This window comes from Cyanistes caeruleus, unplaced genomic scaffold, assembly GCF_971803275.1.
Source record: "Cyanistes caeruleus unplaced genomic scaffold, bCyaCae1.hap1.1 HAP1_SCAFFOLD_186, whole genome shotgun sequence".
Taxonomy (NCBI): Eukaryota; Metazoa; Chordata; class Aves; order Passeriformes; family Paridae; genus Cyanistes; species Cyanistes caeruleus.
Genome location: NW_028255974.1, coordinates 48,078 through 69,483, shown reverse-complemented (window position 1 = coordinate 69,483; position 21,406 = coordinate 48,078). Strand labels below are relative to the sequence as shown.

At 56.5% G+C, this 21,406-nt stretch overlaps 1 pseudogene; it reads left to right on the top strand.

Annotated features, from left to right (window-relative positions):
- Nucleotides 1–12,457: 12,457 nt before the first annotated feature.
- LOC147645709 (olfactory receptor 14J1-like) lies at nucleotides 12,458–20,854 on the top strand (annotated as a pseudogene).
- Nucleotides 20,855–21,406: the final 552 nt, after the last annotated feature.

Here is a 21,406-nt window from a genome sequence, read left to right as displayed (position 1 = left end):
CAGCAGCGAAAGAAGCGATTTTATCAATTTTCTGTGTCTCTTCTCCCTCTCCCACTGTCCCTCATCTTCTCCCGGTCTCCCTTTCCTGTGTCCCCTCATCTCCCACTTTCATCTTTCCCCGTGCCCGCCCGGGCCATGCCCCCAGCCCGCCCCCGGCCCCGGGTGGGGCTGCCCCGGCCCCGTCCCCGTTCCCGTCCCCGCCCATCCCGCCGAGGTCTCCTCTTCGCCTGGCTCTGGCTGTGCTGGGCGGGCATCAGTGCCAGGGGCTGGGGCGGCATCGCTGCCCTTTGGCTCCGCCTGGGCCGACCCCGGCCCCGGCCCCGGCCCCGGCCCCGACCCCGGCCCCGGCCCCGGCCCCGGCCCCGGCCCCGGCCCCGGCCCCGGCCCCGGCTCCTCCCGGGGCCCGCGGAGGACACAGGCGGTGCGGCCGCTGCCGCCGCCTCCGCTGCGGCTTCCCCGGCCCGAGCTCCGCCGCTGTCGCGTTCCAATGAGGGAACGCCTGCGGGTGCCCGGCCCGGGGAGCTCGGGGAGCGCTCGGGGGCCGTTCCTGGCCCCGGGCCGAGCACTGACGGCCGCGTCTCTTCCCCAGGGAAGGCGCAGCAGGCCCTGCAGCAGCGCTACCGAGTGGGTTCACTGCTGGGGCGCGGCGGCTTTGGCAGAGTTTTTGCGGCCACTCGGCTCTCGGACGGACTCCCGGTGAGCAGAGGGGCCGGCGGCGGGCGGAGGAGGAGGAGGGGGCGGAGGAGGAGGATGGGGCTGGACACGGTGGGCGGTGAGCTGAATCCGCTGTTCCCTTTGGCTTGCAGGTGGCCATCAAAAAGGTGCCACGGAACCGCGTCCGGCACTGGGGCGAGCTGGTGAGTGAGCGGGGCCAGCGGCAGAAGCCGGGCCGTGCCGGGCGGGGATGAGCCGGGGCCCGGCAGGGTGGGAGCCGCCAGGACACCTGCAGGGAGAGCGGGCGTGGGGCCAGCGGAGGGCACAGAGCATCCCGGGCTGGCTGAGGGCTTCCCGAGCCCTGGCACGGCCTCAGCCCCACTGACGGCACCGTGCTCCTCCCGCAGCCCGACGGCACCAGCGCACCCCTGGAGATAGTGCTGCTGGACAAGGTGTCCACAGGCTTCCCCGGTGTGGTGCAGCTGCTGGAATGGTTTGAGCTCCCCAACACCATCGTGATGGTGCTGGAGCGCCCGGAGCGGTGTCAGGACCTGCGGCGTTTCATTCGGGCACGGAGGTTCCTGTCCGAGGAAGAGGCACGGGAGCTGTTCCAGCAGGTGCTGGCGGCCGTGCGGCACTGCACCAGCTGCGGGGTCCTGCACCGAGATATAAAACCGGAGAACGTCTTGGTAGACCTGGACACCGGCCAGGCAAAACTGATTGACTTCGGCTGTGGCACCTACCTGCAGGACACAGCCTACACTCAATTTGCAGGTGAGCCCACACAGGGGTGGTGATCCTGGTCCTGGCATCTCCTGGCCCAACCTGGGTGTGGCAGGAGGGATTCTCCCTTTTGCTGCCAGTCACAGCACTGAGTCTTCAGCCAAGTTGCTTTTGAGCAGAGCTGGGTGGGGACCCATCTTCCATCCTTGCTGGCAGCCTTTGCCTGCCACTCTGCCCAGGACTGGGGCTGGGGCTGGGGCAGCCAGCCTGACAAAATCCCCATGGGTGGGGGTTGCAGAGAGGGGGAGCCAGAACCTGTGCACCAGCTGGTTTGGTGTGCAGGTGAGAATGGGCTTGGACTGCTCTGCTCACCTGGTTTGCCTTGGTTCAAGATATTTTTGGGGCAATGCCAGCAGGGAGGATGTGGGTATGGTTTTTCCCCAGCACTGAGTGGGTTTATTCTTTGTGTGTCATGGTCAGGCCTTGCCAGGGTTTCTGCTGCCCTCTTCCAGCACCAGTGGCTTCTTTTCCAACCCCAGGTTTGTACCCAAGTCCCAGGTGCTGGTGAGAGGGCAGCAGGTCACCCCGTGTGCCACTGGGGCAGCCCCCACATGCCCAGGGATGCTGGGGCCAGGCTCTGGGAGCAGCAGCATCCCCCTGATGAGCTCCATCCATATTCCATAGGAACACCGTCATACAGCCCCCCGGAATGGAACGACTTTGGCTGGTACCATGGCGAGGCAGCGACCGTCTGGTCCCTGGGCATCCTGCTGCACGAGATGGTCTGCGGGGAGCACCCTTTCAGGAGGGGCAGGAACATCAGATGGGGCCAGCTCCCGCTGCCACAACGGCTCTCCCAAGGTGGATCCTCATCTCTGGGCACGGGGGGAACACCAGTGTTGGGAGACAGCAGCGGGCTCGTGAGCATCCCGCTCTGGCAGCTGCTGAGGAGGTGGCACATGTCCTGCTCTCCTGCTCTCCTCCAAAACAAAGAATTGATGGGAAAGTTTAGGCCCAGCTCTGAGCACATCCAGCGTGGCCTGGGCATGGGAATAGTGGGGCAAAGCAGACAGGAGCCTTCTCCAACTGACCAGTGGTTTGTGGTTTCTCTCCCCAGACTGCCAGATTCTGATCAGGTGGTGTTTATCCCTGAACTCCTTGGACAGGCCCTCATTAGAAGACCTGTCCTGTGATCCCTGGATGCAGGATATTCATCAGCCCTAGAAGAAGGGAGAGAGCCACGGGCACAGTGATGCAGGGACCTGGTAAGTTACAGCTCCACACATGCCCTGGCAATCAGCAGCAAAGAAACCCAGACTTAATTGTCCTGCCTGTGTCACTGCACTGGGGTCATGGAATGGGAACACACAGCCCTTGTGCTGGAGCTGAGCTGCTCTGCCCAGCACTGGTGGGCACCATCTGAGCTGGTTTTGCTTGTCCTGCTTCACTGACAGCCGGGCCCTGGGCAGAACCCTGACAGCCTGGTGTCACCCCAGGGAAGAAGGAGCCCCTGGAGAAGTTGTACCAGGTGGGGCTGCTGCTGCTGCTGCTGGAGACATGGAGGACAGCAGCAAGGATGACAACCTCTTCCTCTACCTGGCCAGTGGGAGCTGGCGATGATGGACTTTGATTCTGGCACCTTCTTCAAAGCCAGGCTCCACAGGGAATTTTCAGGTAAGTCCAGACCCAGGGGGATGCTCCCAGATTTGTGCATTGGCCGGGAACCAAAGGTTTCCCCTTTGCTGGGGCAGATGCAACTGATTCCTCAGTGGCTGCCCAGCTGGTTTTTGGCAGGGCTGGGGGCGTGGGCTGGGGTGGTTACGAAATGGGAGTGGGATCCTGGCCCTGCCAACAGCCCCCAGCACCCACCGTGCCCCGGGCTGGGGCTGGGGCAGCCAGCCCGACACAAACAAACCCCCATGGCAGGAGCACAGGTGGGACTCCAGAACCTGAGCACGGCTGCTTTGCTGTGCAGGCAAGGAAGGGCTTGGGCTGCTCCACTCCCCTGCTTTGCTTTGGGATCACCGTGATTTTGGGGGACAGTGCAGGGGGAAAGGGAGAAAGCATGGGCTTCCCTCACCCGTGGGTGGGTTTTTTCCCAGAATGTAGGGGTTGGGCCTTCCTCAAGCTCCTGACAGACATAAGATTTTTTACCATTTTTCTTGTTTCCCCTTTTTGTCTGTAACCTATTTTCATTAATTTGTTGTTTGTTTTTCTAAAGGAAACGTTCCAGGTGGGGTCCAGTCTGGATCAGGAAGTGCTTGGGACCAGCTGTGGCGTGGATGGGCCGTGCCCTTGGAGAAGACTGAGGACATCGTTTGGGACCAGCTTTTCTTGTGGCAGCGGATGGTGTGAGGTGGGTCCTCATCTCCTTGGCATGGGAGGGACAAGAGCTTTTGGGAGATGGCAGCGGGCACAGGAGCATCCCGCTCTGGGCAGCTGCTGAGGGGCTGGATCTGCCGTGGCTGGCTGCAGGCTGGGCACATGTCCTGCCCTCCTGCTCTGCTCCCCAAGGCAGCAGTGATGGGCAGCTCTGGGCCCAGCTCTGAGCACGGCCAGCATGGCCTGGGCACCGCGGCTGGCTGGGACAAGGGGACAGGAGCCTTCAGCTGACGGGCGGTTTCTGCTTTCTCTCCTTGCAGCCGGGCTCTGCGGATGCTGAGGCTGCTCTGGGCTCTGCCAGGGCTCTGCTGGGCTCAGCACCGGGCCGGGATCAGCCAAAGAAGAAACGCTGTGACCTGCAGCAGAGACCTGAGCATTTTGGCAATGCAGCTCAAGTCTGCAGAGTGTCCACCTCCAAGGGAAAACATGACACCCCCCAAAAATTAAACTTGTTCCATAACTTCTGAAATGAAATCCATCTGGGATGACCCCAAATGACATTTTTCAGCTTGCTCAAGCTGTAGCTCAGCCCTTCTCTGAACAGTTCTGTCCCCCACACCTGCCTTTTACTTCACAACTGCTCCCTCCTTTCCCCCAGTGAGTTCCCAGCCCATCACAGTCTCCATCACACTGCAGCCTTCCTTGATGCCCCTCACCACGAGGAAGGCCAAGCCCTGGTGTCAGGGACTCATCCTGTCAGTGGCTGAAGAGCAGCAAAGTCTGTCTGTGCCAGGGGCTCTTGGATGTCTCTGTATCCATGGACAGAAGGGTCTGTCTGTGCCAGGGGCTCTTGGATGTCTCTGTATCCATGGACAGAAGGGTCTGTCTGTGCCAGGGGCTCTTGGATGTCTCTGTATCCATGGACAGAAGGATCTGTCTGTGCCAGGAGCTCTTGGATGTCTCTGTATCCATGGACAGAAGGGTCTGTCCTTGCAAAGGTTTCCATAATATCTCGGTACCCATGTGTATGGAATGAGCACAGAGAGTGAAAGTGTCAGTCACGTTGTTTGCACACTCCTTCCTTTCCATACAAGACACATCCTTGCACACCCCCACATACAGATATATTAAAAGGATAGGGATGGATAGAGATTTCCCACAGAACTCTTACTTTGGCAGAACTCACCTTGTAAGCCATGGCCAGGGCATTTTTTTCCCAGCTCTGTGTCAGTAGGTGTCCAAGAGCTGAAGGGAACAGCATTTAGAAGCAGTTTCAGGATTTCTAGGCAGGAAAGGGAGCTGACAACCATCCAGATAACTCACCATATTCGTCGGGATGGGCTGCTGGTTCTTTAGGAATATGGCACAGTGGAGACACGAGACTTGGGATAATCCCAGCTCTCTGTGGATCTGTGCAAAGGGGGAGCAGCAGAAACACCTTGTGTCTTCTTTGGGGACACAAGGTCCAAGGAGCTGGGGTGGCAGAGCGTGACCTGGGCTGGTGGCAGGTGAAGTCCCATTTCATGACATCCCGGAGTGGCACAGGACAAAGCTCCAAGCAGCCACAGCCCCACTGAGGAAGTCCTTGGAGTGCTGCACATCCCATAGGAAAAGCTGCATTCCCTCAGTCCATTGGCATTTATCACTTCCATTTGCAACATTTTAGGTCCAAGTTTCAAACTGCAAAATTTTTACACTCAAGACACAGTCATGAAGAACATGTATTTCAATTTCCTATTCCTTTAACTGCAGTGTAAAATATCTTGATATTGGAAATCATCCATCAAATCTGTAAAGGAAGGCAGCTAATGGATCCTTTCCACGTGTACAAACTAAGTAACTAAAATCAAGGCTGAGTTCTCTTTTTCAAAAGATCAGTTACCTCTTTCTTACTCCGGAGTTATAGAAGATTTTTCACTACACATTTGGGGGTAATTTTTATCTTTCATATTTTTTTCGTATTTTTTTTGTTTGTTTTTGTTGCTTTGTTGTTTTGTTTTTACAGAAAGCATGTCCTAGAAAAGGCACGTCCTTTGCTCCTGGTTCCCGTGTGGAGCAGCTCCCTTCCCGCTGGCTGAGCTGCTCAGGCAGAGCCCGGCAGCTCCTGGCCCTGCAGGGCTGAGGCTTTTCCCCGTTGCTGGGCACAGACTGATGGAGCAGCGCTGCTGAACACGGGCACACGCAGAGGGAGCAGAGCAGCTGCCTTTGCCCACCTGAAGCTCCAAGGCCAAACTCTGAGCAGGCACGGCTGCAAGAGACTCGCAGGCTCCCTGTTGGCTCTGCTGCCCCACTTGTGCCCGGCCCAGCTCTGCGGGAGGCAGAGGGAGAACAAGGGGCAGCTCCCTCCCAGCCCCAGCCCAGGGACCCCTCCAGCCCCGGGCCTTGGGCCACTGTCAGCACCCGCTGCTCCAGCCACCGCTTCTGCTGGCACTGACAGCAACAACCAAACTGGGGCTGGTCCCCAGGGAGCAGCAGCAGTGCCTGCATCTGATCCCTCAGCCTGGGGCAGCCCCCTGGGGGAACAGAGGGCACAGCAAGAGGGACAAAACCAGGCAGGGGCAGAGACTGGGAAGAGCCAGAGCTGGGAGCAGCAACAGCTGCTTCATTGCACTCCTGGAGAAAGCTCTTGGCTGGCTCAAAGCACTGAAAGGTGTGAAAGGCAGAGAGGAGGCCACACCAAACAATGCTCCTGTTTTCACACCCTCCTGTAATAAATGGAAATGATTCATGCTAACTAAAGTGTAACTATTTGGAAAGTTATTATTAGGAGCAATCAGGGGAATTGGTGTTACAAGGCAGATGTACCCCTCTGCAGATGTTACATGTTAAAATTAAGGTACAGGATGTAGTTTTGAGATAAGGAATGTCCTAAGACAAAATCGACCTTGAGATGGATAAAGTTGGAATGACTTTAGGTATAGGGCCTGAAAATTATAAAATATAAGACTAATTAGTGGAGCACAATGCTTACTTACGTAACACAACGCTTGGGACACACACACAGCCTGTAAGGTTACCCAGAGGACAACGAGGATGAGTGCAAGCCTTCGTCCAAAAGACCACCAAAAGAAGACTGAAGACCCCCTAGCAACAAGAGAAGCATGCACCATGAAGAATAGTGATGTAAAATTTAAAAATTGGAAGTAGGGGGAAACTTATGGGAAACATGAATGAATATTTATAAGCATACAGTATATAAGTTTAGTTTGAATTGCTTTGTTTTGTACGTGAGGTCGGGTGAGAAGCCCTCTCTGTACTCCAGTCAGTTTTGCTTATGCTTTAATCATATTTACTGGCAAGCTATATTCATATATATATATTCATACAAATATATACATATGTGTGTATATATATATATATGAATATATTCACTAAATTGTACTCTTTTACTACATTGTATTCCTTCTATATCAAATTGCTATTTAATCCACTAAATTATATTCTTTTATTAAATTGTTTTCTTGTATTCAATTCACTAAATGGTATCAATTTTTTCTTGTTATTAAACTGCTGTTAACCCAATAGCCCTAGCTGTCCAAATTTCAATTTCATTTATGACACTGCCCTTGGGTGAGTTACAGCCACAGCGAGAGGGAGGAGGAGATGATCCCACCCATGGCTGCTGCTGGCTCCAGACATTTGCTGAGATAAAGCTGAGCCAGAGCTTCAGCATCTCCCCCAAAATCACAGAATCACAGAATGCCTTGGCTTGGAAGGGACCTTAAAGTTCATCTCGTTCCACCCCCTGCCATGGCAGGGACACCTTCCACTATCCCAGGCTGCTCCAAGCCCCATCCAGCCTGGCCTTGGACACTTCCAGGGATCCAGGGGCAGCCACAGCTTCTGTGGGCAAGCTCTGATCTCTGCCCAGGTGAGCAGGGACAGGAGCCGAGGGAACGGCTGGAGCTGGGCCAGGGCAGGGCTGGGCTGGAGATGAGCAAAAGCTTCTTCCCCCGCAGGGGGCTGGGGCAGTGCCCAGGCTCCCCAGGGAATGGGCACGGCCCCGAGGCTGCCGCAGCTCCAGGAGCCTTTGGCCAGCGCTGCCAGGGATGCACAGGCTGCGATTGTTGGGGTGTCTGTGCAGGGCCGGGGGCTGCACTCCATGATCCCAATGGGTCCCAGATGCCAGCTCAGCCCCTTGTGCAACTCTCAGCCTTTGGCTCAGCCTTTGTGTCCCCTGGAGGCGCTGGCAGAGCTGATGGGGTGGGGCAGGAGCGGGGCAGCCCCAGCGTTCCCCTGGCAGTGCCAGCACAGCCGGGCCAGCAGCCCCAGCGTTCCCCTGGCAGTGACAGCACAGCCGGGCCAGCAGCCCCAGCGTTCCCCTGGCAGTGACAGCACAGCCGGGCCAGCAGCCCCAGCGTTCCCCTGGCAGTGACAGCACAGCCGGGCCAGCAGCCCCAGCGTTCCCCTGGCAGTGACAGCACAGCCGGGCCAGCAGCCCCAGCGTTCCCCTGGCAGTGACAGCACAGCCGGGCCAGCAGCCCCAGCGTTCCCCTGGCAGTGACAGCACAGCCGGGCCAGCAGCCCCAGCGTTCCCTCCCTGGAGACGCTCCAAGGGAAGCGGCCAGAGCCGCGTCCAGTCAGCGGAACTGAGCGGCCACTGAGCACCCCCGGCCTGGGCTGCTGTGGATTCCTCTGCACACAGCTCGGGGAAGGTGCCCTTGGCCACCCCCACAGTGCCACAGACAAGTGTCACACACAGTTACACAGCTCTGCCCACAGCTCACTGGGGGAGTTAATTTATTAAAAACAAACAAGCACAGCGCCGGGAAGGTCTTTGTGCACCGAGGCTTTGCTGCAGCCAAGGAAAGCTCCTGGCTCAGGGTCACCTTTCCTGCTCGGCCAGAGCCCCGAGTGCCCCAGCAGCAGCAGCAGCAGCAGCAGAGAATGGCAGCATTGCCACGGGCTGGCTCAGGAAGGGGAGATTTCCCCCTGGAGAGAGGCTCCTCTGCCAGGTTTTGCATTCAGGCAGCTGCAGATCCCTCAGCTCTGGGTGCACAGCAGCTGGAAATGCAAGTGCAGGAGCTGTGTTCATGGCCAGCCCCAGCGGGTGACAGCAAGGCCGGGGCCCTGGCAGTGGGACATTTGCAGGGAGCGGCTGCAGCAAGCGCTGGGGGCTGGAAGTGTGTGCAGAAAACAGCCCGGGGGTCTCCGGCCCGAGGCCAAAGGAACAAAGTTTCAGTTCTGGCCTCCGCAGGGAGCACCAAAATGGTTCCTTTGCAGGGCGAGGTTCCATTGGCGGGTGTTGCAGGGCCCCCAGAGGAGAGCCCAGGGTGTCCAAAGTGCCTGGGCTGGAGCAGCTTTCTGTCCCGCTCCGGGGGCATTCCCGCGGCCTTGGGATCCCTGGGAAGGCGCAGGAGAGGCTGGAAGCCGTCGGTTTGTGGGTTTGGGGTTTGGATTGTTTTCTGTGGGGGGCTGATGGCCGGTTGTGATTTTGGTGTTTTGCGGGGCTGGGGGAATGTTTTTTGTGAGCTGTGCCCAGCGGTTTGCAGCCCCGCGGGTGCGGGGAGCGCTGGCGCAGGCCCGGCCCGGGCGGGGCGGCCCCGGGCGGGCTGTGGGAGCCGGGAGCGGCCGGGCGGGCCCGGAGCCGCCGCCTCGGGCCGGGAGCCCCCCGGGCAGAGCTCTGTGCTCGGGGCCGAGGCCCGGGCAGCGCTGGGCGGCCCGTGGGCCCCCGGCACAGGCGGGTCCGTGTGGCCGGGCCGGCGCCGTGTCCGCAGCGGGCTCCGAGGGGAGCGGCCCGGGCCGGCCGTGGCCGTGCGGGGCCTGGCGGGGCTCGGGGGGCCGGGCCGGGCCGGGCCGGGCAGAGGCTGAGGGAGAGCGGGACAAGCGCTGGCACAGAGGCCCCGGGCTCGCCGTGCCCCCCTGGCCCCTCAGCCGGGCTCGGGGGCCGCCTGGCTCAGAGGCAGCCCCGGCTGCGGGGGTCCCCGGGGGTCTCTGGGGAAGGGGCGGCAATGGGGGCTGCCGGAGCTCTGTGCCCGGGGCTGGGCGCGGCTGCCGAGGGAGCGGAGCATGCAGGCTCCCCCCGTGCTGGGGCTTGCTCTGCCCGCCTCAGGGGCTGCATTGTCAGCCCAGAGCCACGTGGGGATCGCCCGGACCAGCGGGGCTGGCAGGGAAAGCAGCAATGGGGGCAGCAGAAACGGGCAGTGCCAGAGCTGGGGGTGCTCCCGAAGCCTGCAGATGTTGGGAGCATGGACAAGGGGGCCCAGGGATACCCCAGGAGCCTGAACCAGGGAGCCCAAACAGTGCTGACCACGCAGGACTCCTGGGATGCCAAAGTGGTGAGGCCAGAGAAGGGGAACCTCCTGGCTTGCCAGGAGCCCCAGCAGACAGAGACGGGGAACAGCAATACGAACTTGACCCACAGCAATCCAGACAGGGGGGGCTTCCAGGACCCCACAGTGGAGGGACCAGAGAGGGTAAACGCATGGATGGGTGTTTTTGGTGAATCTTGACCATTTGTGTATTTTAGGGGACTGAATATTAGTGTTTTGGTGGTTTATATGGGCACCAGGTGCCCGGTGACTTCTAGGGATGGACTTGGAGAGTAGGAAACCCCTAACCCAAAGTGCTCATCCATTGCATTTTCTGAAACCAGGATTTCTGATTCCTAAACTTTGGCTGGATGGAGAAGGAGGCTGTGAGGAAGAGGAAGATGCTCCAGGACACCCAGGCAGGTGAGGAGGAAGTCAGTGCCCCTTTCCCCCTCTCTCCTGCTCCATCTCCCAGCCCAGCCTGGCCCCCGGCTGCAGGACAACCCCGCTGCCAACGCCGTCCTGCCGGGGACGCACTGGGGGGATCTCCTTCCCCTTCCCTCTGGCACGGAGGCAAATCCCATCCTCTCCTTGTCCTTGCTCCCCCAGACAAGGAGCTGAGGATGGAGAGCAGGGAGGACAAAAGTCTGCCGGAGAACCTCGTGGAAGAGGCAATTTTGAGCAGCTCCACAATGCAGGAATCCAACAGGGAGGAAAATCCCCAGAGATCTCACAGGAGGAGGGGCTCCAAACCCATCCCAGGGTGCTCTGAGGAGGAAAGACCCACCCAGTGCTGGGAAGGCGGCCGGAGATCCAGCCGGGGCTCTGAGCTGGTGATCCATGACCAGCTTCAGGATGGGGAGAAGCCCTACAAGTGCTTGGAGTGTGGGAAGAGCTTCAGCCAGAGCAACAGCCTGATCAGCCACCAGATGATCCACACTGGGGAATGGCCCTATCAGTGTGGGGAGTGTGGGAAGGGCTTCAGTTTCAACTCCCACCTCATCATCCACCAGCGCATCCACACTGGGGAGAGGCCCTATGAGTGTCCCGAGTGTGGGAAGAGGTTTCACAGCAGCTCCAGTCTTGTCCTGCACCAGCGGATTCACACGGATGAGAGGCCCTTCCGCTGCCCTGACTGTGGGGAGGGCTTCAAGCGAAACTCCCACCTCATCAGACACCGGCGCATCCACACTGGGGAGAGGCCCTACGAGTGTGGGGAATGTGGGAAGAGCTTCAGCCACAGATCCAACCTCAATACCCACAAACACATCCACACTGGGGAGAGGCCTTACAAGTGTACCCAGTGTGGGAAGAGCTTCTCAGACAGGTCTAACTTTGGCAGACACCAACGGAGGCACCGGTAAGGGAAGCCCTGCAAGTGCCTCAAAATACAGGAAGAGCTTTGTGCACTGCTCCAGCTTCATCCGCCCATGGAGGATCCACGTTGGAAAGAGACCTGGTGATCCATGTTCCCTGGGATCCATGCTGGGAAGACACCTGTACCTTTTCCTGCCCATGGCAATGTCATGATGTGGGATCAAAGAATGTGAGACTGTGATCATGGTCCATTATATTCAATCCCATCTCAGGTCATTGCCAGGGGCAGGAAAAGGACTCCCTCTCTCTCACCAGAGAAGGGTGTCCTTTCTTGGCAGGAGGAAATACGTGTCCAGGAAGAGTCAGTTGGTGGTATTTTAGTTTTCCCTGTGAACGGTTTGTCTTATCCTTTCTGTTACCAAAATTGTTTCTGTGTCTGTTTGTTCCTTATCCTGTTGCTGTTCTCAATAAATTGTTCTTATCCCAGCCTGGGATCTTTGCCTTTTGTGCTTTCCATGGGAGGTGGGAGGGAAGCGAGCAGCAGCGCGGTTTCAGCAGGAGCAGGAAATTGGGGAATGCCATTCCTGAAGCCCAGCCCGTGGAAACCGAGCATCCCAGCTGGTGCCAGGCCTGGTTGCCATGGCAGCAGCCTTGGGAGCGGGTCCCTGGCTGGGGGCTGCGGGAACCTCTTCCCTCTGGTGCCCAGGGCCAGGAGTGGAGGGAGCGGCTGGAGCTGAGGCGGGCAGGTTTAGGCTGGATGTGAGGAAAAGGTTTTTCCCACGAGGCTGCTGGGGCACTGAACAGGCTCCCCAGGGAAGGCTCCCAGCTCCAGGGCTGGCTGAGCTCCAGCAGCGTTTGGCCAGCGCTGCCAGGCCCAGGCTGGGATTGTTGGGGTGTCCTGTGCAGGGCCAGCAGTTGGACTGGAGGATCCCCATGGCTCCCTCCCAACTCAGCCAATTCTGTGGCTCTGGGATCCCATGAGCCTGGGGATGGGACTGCAAATGGTTGCCATGGCAACGGGCTCTGGCTCCAGGTCTGAGCTGGTGTCCATGGCAACCACCCCTGGCATGGGGTCTCCATGGAGCTGCCAAGGGACTGACCATAGCAACAGGGGCTGTGATGGTTGCCATGGAAACAGACAATGGCAACAGGTCCTGGTGATAGTTGCCATGGAATCAGACCATCGCTACATGGGGCTGGTGATGGTTGCCTACCAAGGATCACATTTGGTACAGGCCCTCAGAAGGGCTCCATGGGGACATTCCAAGAGTCTCCAGGCTGTTCAAGAGCTGGAATGTCACAGGCAGAGACAGGGGCTCCACAGAGACCTCCCAGGGGTTTCTGGGGATGCTGAAGAGCTGTGTGCTCAGATGCAGTCCCAGCAATTCCATGGTGACATCCCAGGGCACCCTGGGCTGCAAAGGCACCGCTCTGTCACAGGCACTCCCGGGGGCTCCACGGTGACATCCCAGGAGTCCCCAGGCTGCCAAAGAGCCGGGATGTCACAGACACTCCCAGGGCTTCCTGTCATGGGCAGAGTGGGAGCTTCAGGCAAAAGCTTTATTTCTTTATTGGAGAAACACCTGCTGGGTCATGAGGTGGAGAAATGACACCCAACAGCCACCAGGGATCCTCAAACCCCTCCAGGTCACCTAGACTTTTTAATTCTTTCTAAGAGAGGAGACTGGGAGCAGCTGGATTCAATCCCAGCCTGAGTTTGTCAAAGGTTTATGTGTAAATATTGGACAGGTGGAACTGAACCATAATGCAATTTGTCCCACATGATTAACAATGGAATATCGGATATATTTATACAAATACAACAGTGACTGATTCTGAATATGATTAGACAGATTTATTTACACCACAGAGTAAATAAAGAAAAATAGTTATTTACTCCACAGTATAGGAGCTATAACAATTATTAGAATTTAGTGCCCTAGGAAGCAATTTTGAAGTAAACAGGGCCTTGCTGGAGTTGTTTGAGCCCATTCCAGGCACAGCCTCCTGCTCCAGCAGGAACTGCCTTTCCTGTGCCATGGCCAGGGCAGATCCCGCTGCAGGAAAAGCCCCAGGCCAGCCCCAAGCCAGGGAAGGGCTCGGGCACAAGTGCAGAGTGCCGTGCTGGGAGCTGTGCCAGGGACAGCCTGAGGCACCAAAGGCACCTTGGCAGCAGCAGCTGCTCCCAGGCCATGGCCAGAAGGCTCCCTTGGCACCCCGGCCTGGTGGCCAGCACTGCAGAGCTGCTGCTTCAGGGCTCGTTTCTGGCTGGGCTCTGAAAAGCCACTGCTGCTCCAGGAGCCTGACTGGGAAGCAATTGGCCCCAGCACCTTGGGGACAAGATAATAATGAAACAACTCTTCATGGCAGCAGAGACAAGGCAGGGGCAGAGGAAAGGGGAGAGCCAGGCCCAGGGGACATGGCTGCAATGGTGATGGCTGTGAGGTCAGTGCCACTGCAGCAGCCTGGCTGGCCCTCAGCAGACATTCTGGCCAGGAGGGTTGTGAGGGCACCCAGCACATGAGAGAACCCACACAACAGCAATTCCATCCTTGGGAGGGGCTTTCACTGTGTCAGGTTGCACAGAGCTCCTGCTCTTGGAGCATTTCTGGGATCGGGCATCCATTTCTCTGCAAAAGCAGTTGCAGTTTTGTGCCACTCTGATTGTAAAACATTTCCACCTTCTAACAAATCTAAATCCATTCTTGTTTAGCTTAATGATATTGATCCCTGTCAATGCAAGACTTGGTAGAAAATAACTTTCACCAGTGTTTCCATTTTTACAGACCACTGAGAGGACCTAAAAATCCAGGATGGGGTCTTGAGGCCTCATCCCATAAGCAGCAGGCAGAGGCTGAGGGCCCTGCGCTGTGCAGCTGCAAGGCCCTGCCAGAGGCAACTTGTGCAGCCCTTTGGCCATGGCTGCTGGCCCTGGGCCTGAGGCCAGCAGGGGACAAGTGACCCTGGCAGCCCTGGGGCCTCATTGCCTCCTTGTCCCTGCCCAGCAGCCTGGCAGGGGCCGCCCCATGGTGCTGCCCTTGGCATTGCACATCCCCACATGCCAGTGGCCCGGGAAGAGCCCTGAGCAATGAGGGAGGGACAGCATCTGCCTTGCCAGGGGCTGGGGCTCAGCCCTTGGCCCTTGCCATTCCTGAAACACATCCAGCTTTGCTCAGCACCACAGACACCTTTCCCTTGCTTGTCCCCAGCTGCCATCAGGGCCTCCAGTCTTCTGCTCTGCCTGGAACCTGGGGACGCTTTCTCACTCGTGTCTCTCATTTCAACTACAAGAAACTTCAGTGTTTCCATCTGACTTGGAGCTCTTGAGGAGTTTCTGGAGCACACTCTGAGGGACTGAGTGTGATGCCAAGAGCCCCAAAGGCCCGAGAGGGTGATGAAAGTGCTGGTGCTGTGTCTGTGCTGCTGAGCTGGGCCGGGCTCCTGGCCCAGAGGCAGCTCCTGGCAAGGGCAGCGCTGCAGAGAGACAGCTCTGGCCAGGAGCAGCTCCTGAGCACAGCCCAGCAGGGCTGGGGCCCTGCCAGGGCATCTCAGGGACACAGAGAGCAGGCCCAGACAGAGCTGCCAGGGGCTCAGCACTGGCAGGGGCTGTGGGATGTGCCAGAGGGGGCTGTGTCCCAGCAGCACCTCTGTGGCTGTGTCCTGGAGCCCCAGAGCAGCTGTGATGTCAGAAAGGGGCTGTGTGACAGCTCCAAGTGGGTTGTGTGAGGTCACAGATGGGGCTGTGACATCCCAGAGTTGGTTGTGTGGGGTCACTGAACAGCTACAGCATCATAGAGGGGACTGTGTGACATCAGAAAGAGGTGTGTGATGTCACAGTGTGGCTGTATGACATCACAGAGTGGGCTGGGTGATGTTACTTAGTGGGTTGTGACATCAGAGACATGACTATGACATCAGAGGTCGAATGTACATCATTACAGAAAGGATTCTGACATCACAGAGCAGGTTGTGACATGACAGAGCCACCACAGGGTGGATTGTGATATCACTGGTTGGTTGTGAGACATCACAGAACAGGCTGTCAAGTCACATGGTGGTGATATGAAATCCTAGAGTGGGCAGTGACATCATAGAAAAGCCATGTGACATCTCAGGACAGGTTGTATGACATCACAGTGTTGACTGTGACATCACAGAATGAACTGTGACATCAAATGTGGCTGTGTGATATCACAGGAGGCTGTGTGACATCACAAGGTGGGTTTGTGGCATATAGGAAGAGATGTGATATCACAGAATGGTGGTGTGACTTCCCAGAGCAGGTTGTGTGACACCACTGAGTGGGCTGTGATATCCCAGGTGGCTGTGTGACATCTCGAGGTCACTGGGGAGGTCACTCTGCCCCAACCTCCCTCACAGTTCCCCCCAGAGAAGTCCATTGCTGCCCTTGCAGCAGCCTGTCTGCACAGAAACACTTCCAGGGCTCTCTGCATTTCCCTTCCCTCACTCTTGCCTCACTCACACACCTCCCAACAACCCACTTGGTGCTTTCAGCTGCAAGGAGTTCAAAGCTTGTCTGTCCTTCAGCAGCTGCTCTAATTCTGCCTTCAGCCAGCTCTGGGGTTGTGTTTATTGTAGAACTCCCTGTGTGTCTGAAACATTCCCTGTGTGGCTCTGCCTTGGGGAAGGTGCCTTGGTGGCACCTTGGGCTTGGCACACACTTGAGGAGGGTGTCTGTTTGCCATGGGGAAACTCAGCAGTTTTAGATTGCTAAAATCAAAGAAGGAAAACCCCTCTTTGCCTGAGTGCAGCCAGTTCTGTGAGCAAAGCAGGTCCCAGGGGAGTGAGGAGAGACAGGATGGGGCTGGGGAATGTGGAGCAAGGTTGTCCCCACTGGGTCAGACCTCAAGGCACAGCTTCTCTGACCTGGCCAGACCTCCTTAGGAGAGACCCTGGATCAATATCCATCACTGAATGCTGCAATCACCTCTGCTCTAAAGAGAACAGGAATAAAAGACACCCTTTAAAATAGGAATACATATTTCTTACAAGCTCTTTGAACTATTTCTCCGTAACTATTTAGGAAACTTTCCTAAGAACTGCACCAGACCAGAGGGAAATCAAGGCACAGCCATGGTTTGTTAGGATTTGCTTGATCCTAATGAGCCCCATGGTGCATTTGGAGCTGAGCCCTTGAACCTCAGGGCCTGAGAGGAGATTGCACAAACCTTTCCAGGAGTCAAAGTCAGAGGAAAAACCCAAAGTTTCTTGAGGCATTAATGGATCCCACTGAGGTCCATCCCCAGCACAGGCTCCTCATGGACTCCTTGGAGGAGAGAACTGGAGGCCAGGATTGCACAAAAACCTCCCAGAGACTCAGTGTGGGAAGGAAAATCCAAAGTAGCTGAAAAAGCCCTGAGTATCTCAAAGTATTGATGAGCCCCACTGAGTGTCAATGCAAAGCTCCCAAGGGACTCATTAAAGCAGATAATTGGGGCCAGGATTGCACAAACTTCTCAGAGACTCAGGGTGGGAAGGAAAAAGGAAAGTGCCTTAAGAACCTGAAGTACCTTGAAGCATTAATGAGCCCCACTGAGTGTTGTTACTGACAAAGGCTCTCAAGGGACTAATTAGAGCAGATAATTGGAGGCCAGGATTGCACAAAGCTCTCAAAGACTCCAAGGCAAAAGCCAAAGTCCTTTGAAAAAGCTGCAGTCCCTGGAGCATGAAGGAGCCCCCAGGGCCATTCCTGAGCAAGGCTCCCCAGGGACTCCTTCCAGCAGATCCCTGAGGCCACTGGCATGTGGGCTAGGGGGGATGCTGAGGGCAGGCCAAGGGGGTGACAGTGGCCAGCCTTGCTGGGGCTGTGCCAGGAGGCCCCAGGGCCTCAGGACAAGGTGTCTCCTCACAGCCCTTGCTGGCACAGCATTGGCTGCTGTGGCCCAGGGCACCAAGCCTTGGCTTCTCTTTGTCCCCAGCTGTCATCAGTGCCTCCAGTGCTCTGCTCTGCCTGGGGCCTGGGGACACTTTCTCAGTCATGTCCCTCAGTGGGACCCATTAAAAGTGAAAGAAACTTTGGAGTTGGATTCTAACTTGGAGTTCTTGAGAGCTTTCTTCCCCTCCCTGTCAGGGACTGATGTTCAGGGCCTCAGCACAAAGCCCCAAGAGGCTCATTAAAGTCCTGCTGCTGTGTGTGCTGCTGAGCTGGGCCAGGCTCCTGGCACAGAGGCAGCTCCTGGAAACCAAGAAGAGCTTCAAAAGCACATTTCTCTTGCTGAGCAGCTCTTCTGCCAGCCCAGCAGGGCTGGGGCACTGCCTGCAGCCACCCTGGGCACAGCCCAGAGGCACAGAGAGCTTCAATCAGTCAGGGCTGGGAAGGGGCTGAGAAGTGCCTGGGGCAGAATCCCTGCCAGCCCTTGGCACAGGAAGCCTCTGGCTGCAGGACAATGCAGCTGCAGCTCCTGGAGGCATCTCCTCAAGCTGGAACATGCCAGTGCCTACAGACTCTGTGAGTACATTCTCTGCCTGTCCCTTGTGCAGAGCAGCCAGGGGTGCCCAGGGCTGTCCTGCAGAGCAGGGTCCTGCAGCCCAGGGCGCTGTGCTGGGGCAGGGACTCTGCTGCCTGCCAGGGACAGCTCTCAGCCGGCCCGGGGAGCTGCTCCCAGCGCTGGGGAGAAGCTGTGGGGGGAAGGAGCCACCCTGAGCAGGGCAGGGGCTGCTGCTGAGAGGGGCTGTGTGGGGCAGGGCTGCTCCCAGCTCCAGTCCAGCCTGGGCACAGCTCCAGAGGACACTTCCCAAAAGAAGGTGAGACTGGAATTGCTGTAAAGATCAGGAGCTTTCCTGAGACTATTTTCAATTTCTTTCTTCAAGCAGGGTGGAAAAGTTGAGATGATGAGAAAAAGATTTTTGCTTTTTATATATGTTTAATGTATTTTTAGATCTGTAAACTATTATTATATAGTTGTAAAATTATAATCCTTAATTAACGCTATTAAACTTCTATTATATACTTATATAACTATTATCCTGAATTAACTCGAGTATGTTTCTTAACCTTTCTCTTAGATTTTAGAACAATAATATGATTTTCTAAATATATTTCTAAAATACTAAATGGTCTTATCATCAGAAAGAGGAGCTACAAGAAGAATATTTGGTTTTGTAACCAGAATGTGAGCAGTCATAACAAAAATTGGGGCAAAGAAACCCTTGGACCTACTCCAGTGGGTTGACCCTGGGGTGTGTAACTGGGGCAGCTGAATCTCCTATTGAATGTTTCTGTTAAATATCCTAATTAATCAATCTTAAGAAATTGTTGAAATAAGGGGCCGGGTGTGCCCCATCCCCACTGGGACACCCAGAAGCTTCCAAAAAAGGTCTGGTTTTTACTTTACTCTTCTAACACTGTTGCAAAGGTTTGGGGTTTTTTTCTCTTTTGATTATGGACAACAGGGGGATGAGAGAAGCAGAAGAGGAATTGTAATCCCAGAATCACAGAACATTCTGAGTTGAAGGGGACACACCAGGATCAGCAAAGTAATGTTGGAACATTTACAGAGATGCCAGAATTGTAAGTTTGGGTGCTCAGTCTCTCTGCTGGGAGGCTCCTAAACAGCCTAAATGCACTGCTCTGATATTGTCCTTGGTATCTGGGGCTCTCAGGGAGGCTCTGGCATCTGCAGCAGCTGAGTCAGGCCCTGCCCTTGGGATTGCTGCCAGGCAGGTGTGTCCATGGGAATGGGGTGTCCCAGCTTCCCTGTGACCTGTGGGGCTGTGGGCAAAGCAGTCCATGGCAAAGGGGAATGAGCTGAGCCCCTCCCTGAGATCCCATCATGGGCACACCTGGGGATCTCCTTGCTGTGTCCTTCCAAGCTCTGAGCTGCCCTCCTGGCTGCAAATCTGTGCCAGAGCCTCTCAGAGTTCCCTGAATGTCCCACGGGGAAGGGCAGAGATGCCACAGCTGAGGAAATGCTGTTGGCTCTGCCAAGGGAGCCGTGAGTGTCCTTGGCAGAGGGGGGTGCTGAGCCCTTGCCCAGAGACCTTTAGAGAGGGTGAGACATTCAGGGATCCCTCTGCTCTGGGCAGGGTCTGGTTTATGCCAGGGTGACACAGGAGTGTGACTGTGCTCTGATTCCAGCCAAAGGTGCAAACCCAGGGCAGTTGGGAACAAGCCCATCCAGCCCCTCACCTTCCCTAAGCCACAGGGAATCCTTTGCCTCTCATGTGTCTCAGTGGGAAATTCTGAGTGCAGCAGAAATGCTGGGGATTTCTGACCTCAGAGAACCAGGAATGATTTGCGAGTAGGAAAACAATTTGTAAAACCAACTCCTGCTATACTTTAGAAGTGTGTGCAGATGGCAAGAGGCCCTTCTGCATTACGAGTGATGCCCTTGACACATCCTGCATTTCCAGCCTTGTCCCTCTCCTGCATGGCCACAAACCCAGGGCAGCAGGGCAGGGATGGCTCCTGGAGAGCCCCCAGGCACAGGCCTGGCTGCTCCTGGAACACTCAGACAGCACAGCTGGAGCTCAGGCAGGGACCTGGGTGAAGACTTTCCCAGAGCAGAAACAAGAGTGGGTGAATCCCAGCTGGACAGTGTACAGGGAATGGCCCAGGTTTGACTCAAAGCAGCCTCTCCTGACTTGCCACTGTCCTTTGTCCATGAACAGGTCCCCATGTTCAACCACAGCAAAAGTCCAACAGCAGCTCCATCAGCCACTTCCTCCTGCTGGCATTGGCAGACACGCGGCAGCTGCAGCTCCTGCACTTCTGCCTCTTCCTGGGCATCTCCCTGGCTGCCCTCCTGGGCAACGGCCTCATCATCAGCGCCGTAGCCTGCAGCCACCACCTGCACAGCCCCATGTTCTTCTTCCTGCTCAACCTGGCCCTCACTGACCTGGGCTGCATCTGCACCACTGTGCCCAAAGCCATGCACAATTCCCTCTGGGACACCAGACACATCTCCTACACAGGATGTGTTGCACAAGTCTTTTTCTTTCTGTTCTTCTTCTCAGCAGAGCTTTCCCTGCTGACCATCATGTGCTACGACCGCTACGTGTCCATCTGCAAACCCCTGCACTACGGGACCCTCCTGGGCAGCAGAGCTTGTGCCCACATGGCAGCAGCTGCCTGGGCCAGTGCCTTTCTCACTGCTCTCATGCACACAGCCAATACATTTTCCCTGCCCCTGTGCCAGGGCAATGCCCTGGGCCAGTTCTTCTGTGAGGTGCCCCAGATCCTCAAGCTCTCCTGCTCCAAATCCTACCTCAGGGAACATGGGCTTCTTGCTGTTGGTGTGTGTTTAACTTTAGGTTGTTTTGTGTTCATTGTTTTCTCCTATGTGCAGATCTTCAGGGTTGTGCTGAGGATCCCCTCTGAGCAGGGACAGCACAAAGCCTTTTCCACCTGCCTCCCTCACCTGGCTGTGGTCTCCCTTTTTATCAGCACTCTCCTGTTTGCTCACCTGAAGCCCCCCTCCATCTCCTCCCCATCTCTGGATCTGGCAGTGTCAGTTCTGTACTCGGTGGTGTCTCCAGTCCTGAACCCCCTCATCTACAGCCTGAGGAACCAGGAGCTCAAGGCTGCAGTGTGGAGAATGATGACTGGATGATTTCAAAAACATTAAACTGCTGGCCAATTTCTGCATATCACTTGTAATAAAAATAATCTTTGGTACTTCTTGTTGGTTTCATTTTGGTAGGTTTCATTTTGGAGGTTCTTTGTTTTACTTTTTAAATCTTGTCCACAAAGAAATGTCATTGTTTGTGACATTTCTCATTTTGTTTCCCTCTCCAACTTCCCTGAGGCCACAGACTGTGTCCATGAAAATCTGCGCTCTTGGTGGTTTTAAAGGTACTAAAGGATCTCCCAGCAAAGTTTTCTGCAGAGATCCCCTTTTGTTCCCTTCTCTGGAGCTGCAGCAGCAGTGTCTGTGTGCAGAGCTGGGGCAGATCAGTGCTGGCACAGCAGCTGTGCCCAGGAGCAGCAGCACTTGGTGTTGCCAGTGCTGCTCCCGTGCCACTGCCCCGCTGCCCTCCTGGCCCTGGTGTTGCTGCAGGGCCTGAGTGCTCTCGGGGCCGGGCACAGCCCTGGGGGTGGCAGTGCCGGGGCTGCAGCAGGGACAGGCCATGGGCACTGCTGGGGCAGCGCTGACGCCTCAGGGCAGGGCCTGGGGGCT